Genomic DNA, 13252 nt, shown 5'->3' on the forward strand with positions numbered 1-13252 from the left:
TAAATATTAAGTTTTTTGTTATGCTCCAGTTCTGGAGATGCAATGGTGAGCAAAAGCAGACAATTCTTTGTCCTTGTAGAATTTATAATCTAGGGCATGGATAGTTATCAAAAACTATTACCATTACTACTACTAAAACGTAGAATTATCAACTTCAATAAGTACAAGAAGGGAGTTGGGCTTTGATGTGACGTAGAAAAATAAGCAGTTAACCAAGAAGAGCGGTCAGAAGATGAGCAGTTTAGGAAGAAAGAGCATATGCAAAGGTACTGTGGTACAGGGACCGTGGCTTCTCTGGAACACTGAAAAAAGCCGGTGAGCTGCGCTGCTCTAGGACACTTTTTTTTTTTTTAATTTTTATTATTATATTTATTTATTTTAAATTTAATTTTTAAAACATTTATTGGGGTGACAATTGTTAATAAAATTACATAGATTTCAGGTGTACAATTCTGTATCACATCATCTATAAATTACATTGTGTGTTCACCACCCAGAGTCAGTTCTCCTTCCATCACCATATATTTGATCCCCCTTACCCTCATCTCCCACCCCCCACCCCCCTTACCCTCTGGTAACCACTAAACTATTGTCTGTCTTGTCTATGAGGTTTCTTTTTTTTTCTTAGACGTTTATCATTTATATCCCTCACACTGTGGACCCCCCTCCCCCATCCACTCTCTCTCTGACATCGCACCGAGCCATCCCATTCCACTGTCTCCACTCCCAATGCCTGTACTCCGCCTCTTGTAATGTATACATACCTATATATACATATAGGTATATGTATATATATATATATTAAATATAATAAATATATATTATATTTATATAATTATATAATAAATATATAATTATATATTATATTTAATATATAATATTATAGTTGGCATTCATTATTGTTCAGCTTCAGGTGTATAGTGCAGTGATCAGGCATCTACATCTTCCCTGAGATGATCTCCGAAATGGGACACGTGTCTATCGGATACCCTACAAAATCTTTACAACATTATTGATTATGTTCCCCAGATTAATTTTCAAAACCCCGTGGCCATCTTGTGGTTACTGATTGTTTCTAATCCCCTCACCTTCCCCCTTACCCCCACCCCCCACCATCTAGCAACCCTCAGTTTTTCCTCTTTGTCTCCAAAACCATTTCTGATTAGTTCATTCACTTATTCTATTCTTTAGATTCCACATATAAGTGAGATCATATGGTATTGGTCTTTCTCTGTCTGACTTATTTCACTTAACATAATGTTCTCTAGGTCCATCCATGTTGTTGCAAATGGTAAGATTTCTTTCTTCTTTATGGCTGCGTAGTACTCCATTGTATAAATGTACCACAGTTTCTTAATCCAGTCATCTACCGATGGGCATTTCGGTTGTTTCCATGTCTTAGCTATTGTGTATAGTGCTGCAATAAACATGGGAGTGCATAAAGATTTTTGAATTGGAGTTTGGATTTCTCCGGATAGATACCTAGGAGTGGAATTACTGGATCATAGGGTAGTTCCATTTTCAGATTTTTGAGATACCTCCATACTGTTTTCCATATTGGCTGCACCAATCTGCAATCCCACCAACAGTGCACAAGCGTTTCCTTTTCTCTACATCCGCGCCAGCACTTGTTGTTAGTTGATTTATTGATGATACCCATTTTGACTGGGATGAGGTGGAATCTCATTGTGGTTTTTATTTGCATTTCTCTGATGATTAGTGAGGTTGAGCATTTCTTCATATGTTGTTTGCCATCTGTATGTCCTTTTAGAAAAATGTCTCTTTCAAGTCCTCTGCCCATTTTTTAATTGGGTCGTTTGTTTTTTTGGAGTTGAGTTGAGTGAGTTTTTTTATAGATTTGTTGATATTAATCCCTTATCAGATATATTCATTGGCAAATATCTTTTCCCATTCAGTAGGATCCCTTTTTGTTTTATTGATGGTTTCCTTTGCTGTGAAAAACTTTTTAGTTTGATATAATCCCACATGTTTATTTTTTCTCTTACTTCCCTCGCGCGAGGGGATATATCAGTAAAAATCTTACTCCAGGTAATGTCTGTGATGTTTCTTCCTATATTTTCTTCTAAGAATTTTATGGTTTCAGAGCTTACATTTAAGTCTTTAAGCCATTTTGAATTTATGTTTGTATATGGTGTAAGGAGGTGGTCCAGCTTCATTTTTTTGCATGTGTCTGTCCAGGTCTCCCAGCACCATTTATTGAATAGACTGTCTTTACCTCATCGTACATTCTTGCTTCCATTGTCGTAGATTAAATGGCCATATAGGCATGGATTTATTTCTGGACTCTCTATCTGTTCCATTGATCTCTGTGTCTGTTTTTATGCCAGTACCCATGCTGTTTTGATTACTGTAGCCTTGTAGTATAATTTGAAGTCAGGTATTGTTATACCTCCCACTTTGTTCTTATTTCTCAAGATTGCTGAGGCTATACGGGGTCTTTTATGGTCCCATATAAATTTTAGGATTATATGTTCTATTTCTGTGAAAAATGTCGTTGGTAGTTTGATAGGAATTGCGTTGAATATGTATATTGCCTTAGGCAGTATGGACATTTTAACTATATTAATTCTTCCTATCCATGAAAATGATATGTGTTTCCATCTATTTATATCTTCCTTCATTCCTTTCTTCAGTGTCTTATAATTTTCTGAGTACAGATCTTTTACTTCTTTGGTTAAATTTATTCCCAGGTATTTAATAGTCTTTGGAGCAATTGTAAATGGGATTCTTTTTTTAATTTCTCCTTCTGATGTTTTATTATTGTTATATACAAATGCAACTGATTTCTGAATATTAATTTTGTATCGTGCTACTTTACCAAATTCATCTATCAGCTCTAATAGCTTCTTGGTGGAGTCTTTAGGATTCTCTATATATAGTATCATGTCATCTGCATATAATGATAATTTTACTTCTTCCTTACCAATTTGGATGCCTTTTATTTCTTTTCTTGTCTGATTGCTGTGGCTAGAACTTCCAGCACTATGTTGAATAGAAGTGGAGATAGTGGGCAACCTTGCCTTGTTCCTGATCTTAGGGGGAATGGTTTTAGCTTTTCCCCATTGAGTATGATGTTAGCTGTGGGTTTGTCATATATGGCCTTTATTATGTTGAGATATGATCCCTCTATTCCCACTTTCTTAAGGGTTTTTATCATAAATCGCTGTTGGATTTTATCAAATGCTTTTTCTGCATCTATTGATATGATCATGTGATTTTTATTTTTCATTTTGTTAATGTGGTGTATCACATTAATTGATTTGCAGATGTTGAACCACCCTTGCATACCAGGGATGAATCCCACTTGATCATGGTGTATGATCTTTTTAATGTATTGCTGAATTCTGTTCGCTAATATTTTGTTGAGGATTTTTGCATCTATGTTCATTAAAGATATCGGCCTGTAGTTTTCTTTTTTTGTGGTGTCTTTGTCAGATTTTGGGATCAGGGTGATAGTGGCTTCATAAAAAGTGTTTGGGAGTCTTCCCTCCTTCTGGATTTTTTGGAAGAGCTTGAGGAGAATAGGTGATAATTCTTTTGAACATTTTGTAAAATTCACCTGTAAAGCCATCTGGTCCAGGGCTTTTGTTGTTGGGAGATTGTTGATTACTGATCAATTTCCCTGGTGGTAATCAGTCTATTCAGGTTTTCTGTTTCTTCTTGAGTTAGCCTTGGAAGGTTGTACGCGTCTAGAAATTTGTCCATTTCTTCCAGATTGTCAAATTGTTGGCACATAGTTGCTCATAGTAATTTCTTAAAACTTTTTGTATTTCTGCGGTGTCCGTTGTCACTTCTCCTCTTTCATTTCTGATTTTATTAATTTGGGTCCTCTCTCTCTTTTTTTAATGAGTCTGGCTAAAGGTTTGTCAATTTGTTATCTTCTCTAAGAACCAACTCTTGGATTCATTGATCTTTTGTATTGTTTTTCTGGTTTCTATTTCATTTATTTCTGCTCTGATCTTTATTATCTCTTTCCTTGTGCTCCCTTTGGGCTTATTTTGCTGTTCTTTTTCCAGATCCCTTAAGTGTGAAGATAAACTGTTGATTAGTGATATTTCTTGTTTCTTTAGGTAGGCCTGCAATGCTATGAATTTCCCTCTTAGGACTGCTTTCGCGGCATCCCATAGATTTTGGGTCATCGTGTTTTCATTTTCGTTTGTCTCGAGATATCTTTTGATTTCTTCCTTGATCTCCTGCTTGACCCATTCATTATTTAGTAATAAGTTATTCAGCCTCCATGAATTGGTGTGTCTTCCAGTTTTCTTCCTGTAGTTCATTTCTAATTTCATAGCATTGTGATCAGAGAAGACAATTGGTATGATTTCAATTTTCTTGAATTTATCAAGACTTGTTTTGTGGCCTAACATATGGTCTATCTTGGAAAATGTTCCATGTGCGCTTGAGAAAAACGTGTATTTTGCAGCATTGGGGTGAAATGTTCTGAAAATATCGATTAAATCCAAGTGGTCCAATGTGTCATTTAAGGCTGTTGTTTCCATATTGATTTTCTGTCTGGAAGACCTGTCCCTTGTTGTCAGAGGTGTGTTGAAGTCCCCTACTATGATAGTATTACTGTTGATCTCTGTCTTTATGTCAGTCAGTACCTGTTTTATATATTTAGGTGCTTCTATGTTAGGTGCATAGATGTTTACTAGGGTTATGTCCTCTTGTCGGATCGATCCCTTTATTATTATATAGTGCCCATCTTTATCTTTTAATATGTTCTTCATTTTAAAGTCTATTTTGTCAGATATAAGTATTGCAACTCCAGCTTTTTTCTCATTTCCATTTGCTTGAAATATCTTACTCCAACCCTTCACTTTCAGCCTGTATGTGTCTTTTGTTCTGAGGTGAGTCTTTTGTATACAGCATATGCAAGGGTCTTGCTTTCTTATCCAGTCAGCCACCCTATGTCTCTTGATTGGAGCATTTAATCCGTTTACATTTAAAGTGATTATTGATAGGTACATAGTTATTGCCATTTTTAAATTTGTAGTTAGGTTGTTTTGATCTTTCTTCTATTTACAGAAGTCCTTTTAGTATTTCTTGCAATACTGGCTTGGTGGTAATAAATTCCTTTAGCTTATTCTTTTCTGGGAAGCTCTTTATCTCTCCATCAACTTTAAATGATAGCCTTGCTGGATAAAGCAATCTAGGTTGTAGGCCTTTGTTTTCCATCACTTTGAGTATCTCCTACCACTCCTTCCTGGCCTTCAATGTTTCTGTAGAAAAGTCATTTGATCGTCTTATGGGAGTTCCCTTGTATGTAACCCTCTGTCTTTCTCTTGTTGCTTTTAGGATTCTCTCTTTGTCTTTAAGCTTTGCCATTTTAATTATAATGTGTCTTGGTGTGGACCTGTTGGGTTTATCCTGGTTGGAACTCTCTGCACTTCCTGGGCTTGTATGTTGGTTTCCTTCATCAGGTTGGGGAAGTTTTCGGACATTATTACTTCAAATATGTTCTCAATCCCTTGCTTCCTCTCTTCACCTTCTGGTATTCCTATGATGCGCATGTTGTTGCGCTTGATGTTATCCCAGAGGTCTCTTAAGCCATCCTCACTGTTTTTTATTCTTTTTTCTTTCTGTTGTTCTGTTTGGGTGATCTCTGCTACCTTGTCTTCTAAGTTGCTGATTCGATCCTCTGCTTCATCTAACCTGCTGGTAATTCCTTCAAGTGAGTTCTTAATTTCAGTAATTGTGTTCTTTAGTTCTAACTGGTTGTTCGTTATGATTTCTACATCCTTCTTTATGTCTTCTCTAAGCTCCTTAAACATTCTTATCACCAGTGTTCTGAACTCTGTCTCTGAAAGGTTGTTTACCTCTGCTTCATTTGGTTCCAGTTGTGGAGGTTTCTTCTGTTCTTTTATTTGGGACGTGTATCTTTGTTTCCCCATTCTGGCTGACTCTCTGTGTTTGCTTTGATGTATAAGGTAGATCCCCTAGAGTTCTTAGTTCTTGCTAGGTTATCTTATGTAGTATGTGTCCTTTATATTTGACTTGCACTACTTTGTTCTTCTCCTCTGCGTGTGCTCCAAAGGTGACTCTTGTGTTGTGTATATTGTCCTGTTCAAGAAGATCTTTAATCGCTTTTTGCTTGTGAGTAGGTGGGGTTAACTCCTAGGCTGACTCGTTGTGAGACATGGCTCTGCCCACCGCAGGGCGTTCTGCTGCGTGAGGGTTGACCACTTAAATGTGGTTTGGCTTCTATGGGCTCTAGTGCCTGCAAAGAATTCCCTCTGGGTGTGTGACTTGTAGGTCAAACCCAGTAGTACTCTGGTTTGGTCTGGAGTTGGCCTCTGGATATGTTGAATCTTGTGCCTCTTAAGCTGGGCCCTGGTAGGGTAGTTTCAGAACAAAGCAAATCACCAAGCACAACAACAACAACAATAACAACAACAAAAATCAAATACATTCACATGTAAAACACCCGATAACCCCCACTCAACACAGGCAAAGATATCAAAGATATAAAGACAAAGCAAAACAAAACAAAACAAAGCCAAACAAAAAGCAGCGCCAGTCTTGGCTTAAGCCCACCAAGTAATGTCCAGGTTGTCCTCTGCTGTACCAAAGAGCCCCCTGCTTATTGCGCAGGCAGAGCCTGTCACCTGGTGCCCAGAGTGACTTTGGGACTGTAGACTTAAATGCGTGGGCCTGAGGGGTCTGCATGATAGTTTTACAAAGTCAGTGCAGTTTCTGCCCTTGCCTGCACATATGCACACTGAGAGTAGCACCACCAGCCCCGTGTCCAGTACTCCTGAGTCTTAGGGCACTTCTTCTGTGTGTGTGTGTATGGGGGGCGGTGCGGGTGGGAGATTTTGGAGCTGCTGAAAGCCCAGAGCTGCGTCTGCTGCTTACTGCTGATCCCTGGGAGTGTCTCTGCAGTTGCACTTGCCCTGCCCTAAGCAGGCCAGAAAGGGTGGGGGCTGGGGATGGAGGGGTCTTCTCTCTCCCAGCCCAGCCGCGTGTCACCCTCTTCCCGCAGGCCAGAAAAGGTGGTGGCTGGGGGTGGAAGAATCTCTTCTCTCCTAGCACAGCCAAAATCACACTCTTCCCACCCTCTTCCCTGGGTCAGGGCTGCCTGTCAGTCTTCCCAGAGCCTGAGCACTACTATGGCAACTCTGTAATCGTACACTACTCCTCAGTTCAGGGGCCAGTTTAAGTCTCTGGAAGGGCGGGGGTAGGTTTGGAAGGGGGGTTGGGGGGGAGGGGCCCAGGTATGGAATTTGTGTTCTTTGTCCGCCCTAGGGCCCACTAGCCACCCTCCCGGCGGGAGAAATCAGCCGTGGGACGCAGGGAAAGAGCCCACCTCCTGGTCTCTGTGCTCTCCGTTCCGCCCTGGGATCCTGTGCGTGCCCGGAACTGCGGGTGACACTGCGGGTTTTTGCTGCCGCCGCTGCCTCCACCAGCCGGGACCCCGCCGCAGGCCGTGCGTTTTCACTCCGCTCCCTTCCTTCCTTCCCCTGCTCGCCCAATTAGCGCACCTTCAAGTAATCCTTCCAGGAGTCTCTTAGCTGTTCTGTGTGATGAGCAAAGAGTTCTTTGATGGGTTATAGGTCCCGTTTGTAATAAGACCCGGAGGAGAACTCAGAAAGTGCGCCCCGCTGCCGCCATTCCTCTGACGTCATCTTAGGATACATTTTGCATACCCCTTTGTAACTTGCTTTCTGCACGTACTGTATCATGGACCTCTTGCATGCTATTTAATATTGTATAACAAAATCTCCACATAGCATTCACTGTATGTTTACACCACAATTTATCTAAGGAATTCTCTATTATTGGTTATTTTGGTTATTTGCATTTCACACTTTTTTTTACAGTCTCACCAGTATGTCATTTTTACACTTTTAGTTAATTTTATAAGAGCTTAAATTAAAGCAAGAGAAGTAGAATGGCTTAGCTAAGATTAGACAGTAAGGCTACGATCTTGAATTGCTTATATTGGTCACATCAATAGATGGGCTAAAGAACTTTCACTTGCTTTTATTATTAAAGGTGTTACTTTGAAGACAGTGAAAAGAAAACAATAGCCATCTCTAATGCAACTCCCAACTCTCTTTCCCTATGCCTTTCTCTCCCACTTTCTCTTCTTTCCTTCCTCTCTCCCACCTTCCCCCACCTCACTGCTTCTCTCCCTCCATCCCTTCATTTTTCTTTCTCTGTTTTTGTGAGCCCTTTTGATCAAAGTCTTGAGGTTATTCACAACATTTTCTACCGTAAACTTATGTGAAGAAGAATCTCAGGCAGCAGGGTTACAGAAGTCATAATGTATTTTGATAGAATCAAAATACGACATCTGACAATTAAGTTCGTGAACTTGTTGCAACAATGTTGTTAACCATTTTTTTAATATCAGAGGGATTATTCATTATGAATTTGTGCCAACTGGACAGTTAACCAAGTTTACTATTTGAAAGTGCTGAAAAGACTGTGTGAAAAAGTTAAACGACCTGAAATTTTGGCCAACAATTCATGGCTCTTGCATCACAACAATGCACCAGCTCACACGGCACTGTCTGTGAAGGAATTTTTAGCCAGTAAACAAATAACTGTATTGGACACCCTCCCTACTCGCCTGATCTGGCCCCCAGTGACTTCTTTTTTTACCCGAATATAAAGGAAATACTGAAAGGAAGACATTTTGATGACATTCAGGACATCAAGGGTAATACGATGACAACTCTGATGGCCATTCCAGAAAAATTCCAAAATTGCTTTGAAGGGTGGACTAGGCACGGGCATTGGTGCATAGCTTCCCAAGGGGAGTACTTCAGAGGCGACCGTAGTGATATTCAGCCCTGAGGTATGTAGCATTTTTTAGGATGAGTTCACGAACTTAATTGTTAGACCTCATAAGAGAAAGGCAGGAGGGTCAGAGGGAGAGAAAGGTCTGAAGATGGAAGGAGCCAAGAGTCAAGAAATGCAGGTCGCCTCCAGAAGCTGCAAGGAAATTGATTCCTTGTTTAAAGGGAAGGAAACATGCTCCCTTGGAGGCTCCAGAAGGCAGGCAGCCCTGCCAACACCTGAATTGTCAGTCTAGTGAGAGCTCTCGCAGACTTCCAACCTCCAGAACTACAAGATATTAAGTTTATGTTGTGTGAAATCACTAAGTTGTGGTAATTGGTTATAGCAGCGTAGGAAAGTAACACAGACAGCACCTGGGAATCCCTGGCTAGGTGGAAAGTTTTCATGTTCTGTCGCATGTTCTTCCCAACCGGAAATTGAAATTTTGGGTATATACTTTTAAGATAAACGGGCCCCAAAATTCTGACTAAAGGTGTTCAGAGAGCTTTATGATTCTGTTGCCTAATGTGAAAAGAAAATTGAAATTCTCATTTAGTCCTTTGGGTCATTGGAAAAGTCATCAGTTAAACAATGCCTGGTACACCTCTTCTACAACAAAGGAACATGCAATTCTGTAAGCAAATAATTTGCACCTTTGTTAGAACCGGCAGCGCAAGCTAAGAGGTCTGACAATTAAGTTCACGACCTCATCCTAGAAAAAGTGCTACATACCTCACTGCTGAATATCACTACGGTCACCTTCAAAGTACTCCCCTTGGGAAGCTATGTATCGATGCCAGTGCCTAGGCCACCCTTCAAAGCCATTTTGGAATTTTTCTGGAATGGCCATCAGAGCTTTCATCGTCATATTACTGTCGATGTCCCAAATGTCATCAAAATGTCTTCCTTTCAATATTTCCTTTATCTTTGAGTAAAAAAAGAAGTCATTGGGGGCCAGATCAGGTGAGTAAGGAGGGTGTTCCAACACAGGTATTTGTTTCCTGGCTAAAAACTCCCTCACAGACAGTGCCGTGTGAGCTGGTGCATTTTTGTGATGCAAGAGCCAGGAATTGTTGGCGAAAAGTTCAGGTTGTTTTCGTCTTTTTCACGCAGCCTTTTCCGCACTTCCAAATAGTAAACTTGGTTAACCGTTCGTCCAGTTGGTATAAATTCATAATGAATAATCCCTCTGATATCAAAAAAGATTATTGACATCGTTGCAACAAGTTCGCAAACTTAATTGTCAGACTTCGTAGAAAAGCCTTTGTGATTACATTGGACCAACTTGAATAATCCAGGAGAATCTGAAAATCTTTAACTTGAACACCCACGTACCTTTTGCCATGTAAAATAGTAGTCATAGGTCCTGAGGATTAGGATGTGTACATCTCTGGGAGCCGTTATTCTGCCCACCACACCATCCTAGGCTTTTTTCACCTGGCTGGAAGTCAAATTTACCTGGCTGTGCTTCTGTGCAGTGCTACTTAGAGCTACATGAATGATTATGCTGAATGTGTGACTGGTGCTTTCTCTGCCAAGTCAATTCCACATGCATTTATGGACAATTTGAATGCAAAGGGCTTTGTCCTAAAACTGTTTTTAGTGACAGTTGTATACTTTCCTCCCTGTCATCACAGAGAAAATTTAGAATCTACAGACTAGAGACCCACTAACATTTCTGTAACAGCTCATCAACTTATCTGCTTACACATGGTTATCATTGCTTGGTGTTCTCACACTTCATCACAAAAGGCAGAGCAACTCAGAGAAATGTGTAACAATTAGAGGTCAGGATCGCTTGATGGTGGAGTTGGAAGCCAGTCTTTTCCATCATGCTCGTGTTTCTTACGATTTCAAATGATAAAGTCTTCGAGTTGACACTTAAGATGCTCAGCCCAGCTAGTTCAGAAAATTTCCACAGTGGCTCTTGTCCACAAAGTTTGCTGCCACCAATCTAATGTCAACAAAGGCCCCAATTTGGCGTGCATAAAGAGGAGAAGCTTTATTCAGATAAATAGCTTGCAAACTGAAGAGACACAGTCTTCAGTTGAAACTGAGAGTGTGCCCGCTGAGACAAAGACAAAGCTGCTTTTTATAGAGAACGGTCCTGCCTCTGTCACTGATTAGTCCATTTTTATGCAAATGAGGAATCCAAATTTCCAGTTTTGTTGTTCCAAATAGCACTGTCCCAATTGGTCAGAATTGCGTGTTTTGATTTGTATGAAGCTGCTCTGATTGGTCAGTACAGATTCAAATCAGGATATAGCTGTGTGGTTCTGATTGGAGGAGGCAGGCCTGAGCCCATTGGTTGAAAGACAATATCAGGAACTCCTTTGTAAGGGTTAGTTTAGGCAGCAGGAGCACAGTGCAGGAGGCTGGCAGCTCGGTCTGTGGCTTTTCCCTGAAAGCAGTGAGTGTGAGAGGTCTCTGTTAGCAACGGCTGCTAGATCCTGGTCATGATAATTGGGCCTTATTAACCATGGGAAGTCTTTCTTGGTAGATATATTTGTTCTTGGGGTCAACATTCTTTTTTAAAAATATTGTATTTTATTTATTTATTTATTTATTTATTTATTTATTTATTTATTTATTTTTTAATTGGGGAATATTGGGGAACAGTGTGTTTTTCCAGGACCCAGCAGATCCAAGTTAATTCATTGTTTTCAATCTAGTTGTGGAGGGTGCAGCTCAGCTCCAGGTCAAGCTGTTGTTTTCAGTTTAGTTGTGGACAGCACAGCTCACTGGCCCATGTGGGAATCAAACCAGCGACCTTGGTGTTATGAGCACTGTGCTCTAACCAACTGAGCCAACAGGCCACCCCTGGGGTCAACATTCTTTAGGAACCAAGAGTAAGGGAAAATAATCTTATGGATGAAGTCATAGCTAAATTTAAATAAAGTTCCAACAAACTATTTTTAGAAGCCTTTGCAAAAATTGAATTCATTGCTGTTTTTAAGAGGGATTCTATTCCAGGAGATCAATCCAACTGCATTTCTCCCAGGAAGTGAAAAATGGAGTATGATTTAAACAGGAATGTTCTGCAAAGCACATTTTAGTACGGTGCTTCTTTTTCTCTTATGTGCTGTGAGTGACACATGCCCTCACCGTAAGTTTGATGAATGTATTTCCCTGGGATGAAAACCGGGGGGTCCAAAAGATAAAGACAATATAACTGTTTTTAAATTACCCCTGTTAAGTTCTATGATTTGCACTTTGAGGGAGCAGAGAACCAAATCCATCATTGAAGAAACTGACAAGCTTATGGGGACAATATGGTGTCCACCATCAGATCAACCAGGCCCGCAGACATGGAGGAAGGTCTCCGTAACAAGGGACAGTTGGGGGAAAGGACAGATCAGAAAAACACCATCACAAATCACAGCCTTCCCTGAAACAACCTCTTCTATATAAAATGAGGAGCTGGAATCTCGCAGTGACTGTGCAGAAAGAAGAGAAGGGAGTCAATCAGGGTGCTAGTCATGGTAGAACACACAAAAACATCACCCCTAAAGGAGGGAACCCCACACCAAGTGGAGGAAATACTAACAGAAGGCCTCAGGCCTGGAAGATCCAAGTACTGACTGCTGAGAAATCAAACAAAATGTTGGTATTTCATTTTCACTTCTACCCTACGCCAAGGTAGGAGACAGACAATGTCCTTATAGCCCCTGGGGGAAGGTGGAGGATTATTACTTCACACATTTTGCCCCCAGTGTATTATGCTTTTGTGTGTTTCAACCTCATTCAATTTTACTGTAACCTCTTTCAGCTTTTGTTGTGTCTCGACTAGGGTAGATAAAATTTTGCAGTCGGCACCTGGATTTCAGCTGCTCTCTTTGATATGTAATTAGAAGAGACTGACTTCTGTATATCCTATTGCGTATTAACCCTCTTCATGTTTCATTCCATTATTTTCCCAAACCTGATGGGGAGAAAATATTCACAATACTTGTATGTGACAAATTACTTATATTCAGAATATATTGAAACTCCTACAAATCAGTGATAAGAAGACAATTCAATTGATAAGAGGGTAAAAGATTTGAACAGACACTTCCCAAAGAATATATATGAATAGCGAATAAGCACATCAAAAGATGTTCAACATAATCAGTCATCACTGTTAAACTCTCAAGCCAGGGTCTGTGAAAGCTCTGACATTTATTATCTCTGCAAGCTAATGAGTTAGCTTGTCACAGTTTTGTGGATACTGGCAGAAAAACACGGGCAACTGGGTCAGAAACAATAAATAACTTATTACTCTCAGCCACAGAAGTAGCCAGAGTCACATTTGTGTCAGCTCCCTGTGCCTGGACTCTCTCAGGACCATGTGATGAAGGTCAGGTGTTCACTGTATGGAGACTGGTAGGCATTCCAGGAGGAGAACGCAGAGACTAGAAACTTCTTGCGGTCTGGTAGAGGGGCTACTGGCAAACCTTATCTT

Source organism: Rhinolophus ferrumequinum, chromosome 4 (assembly GCF_004115265.2).
Source record: "Rhinolophus ferrumequinum isolate MPI-CBG mRhiFer1 chromosome 4, mRhiFer1_v1.p, whole genome shotgun sequence".
Classification (NCBI taxonomy): Eukaryota; Metazoa; Chordata; class Mammalia; order Chiroptera; family Rhinolophidae; genus Rhinolophus; species Rhinolophus ferrumequinum.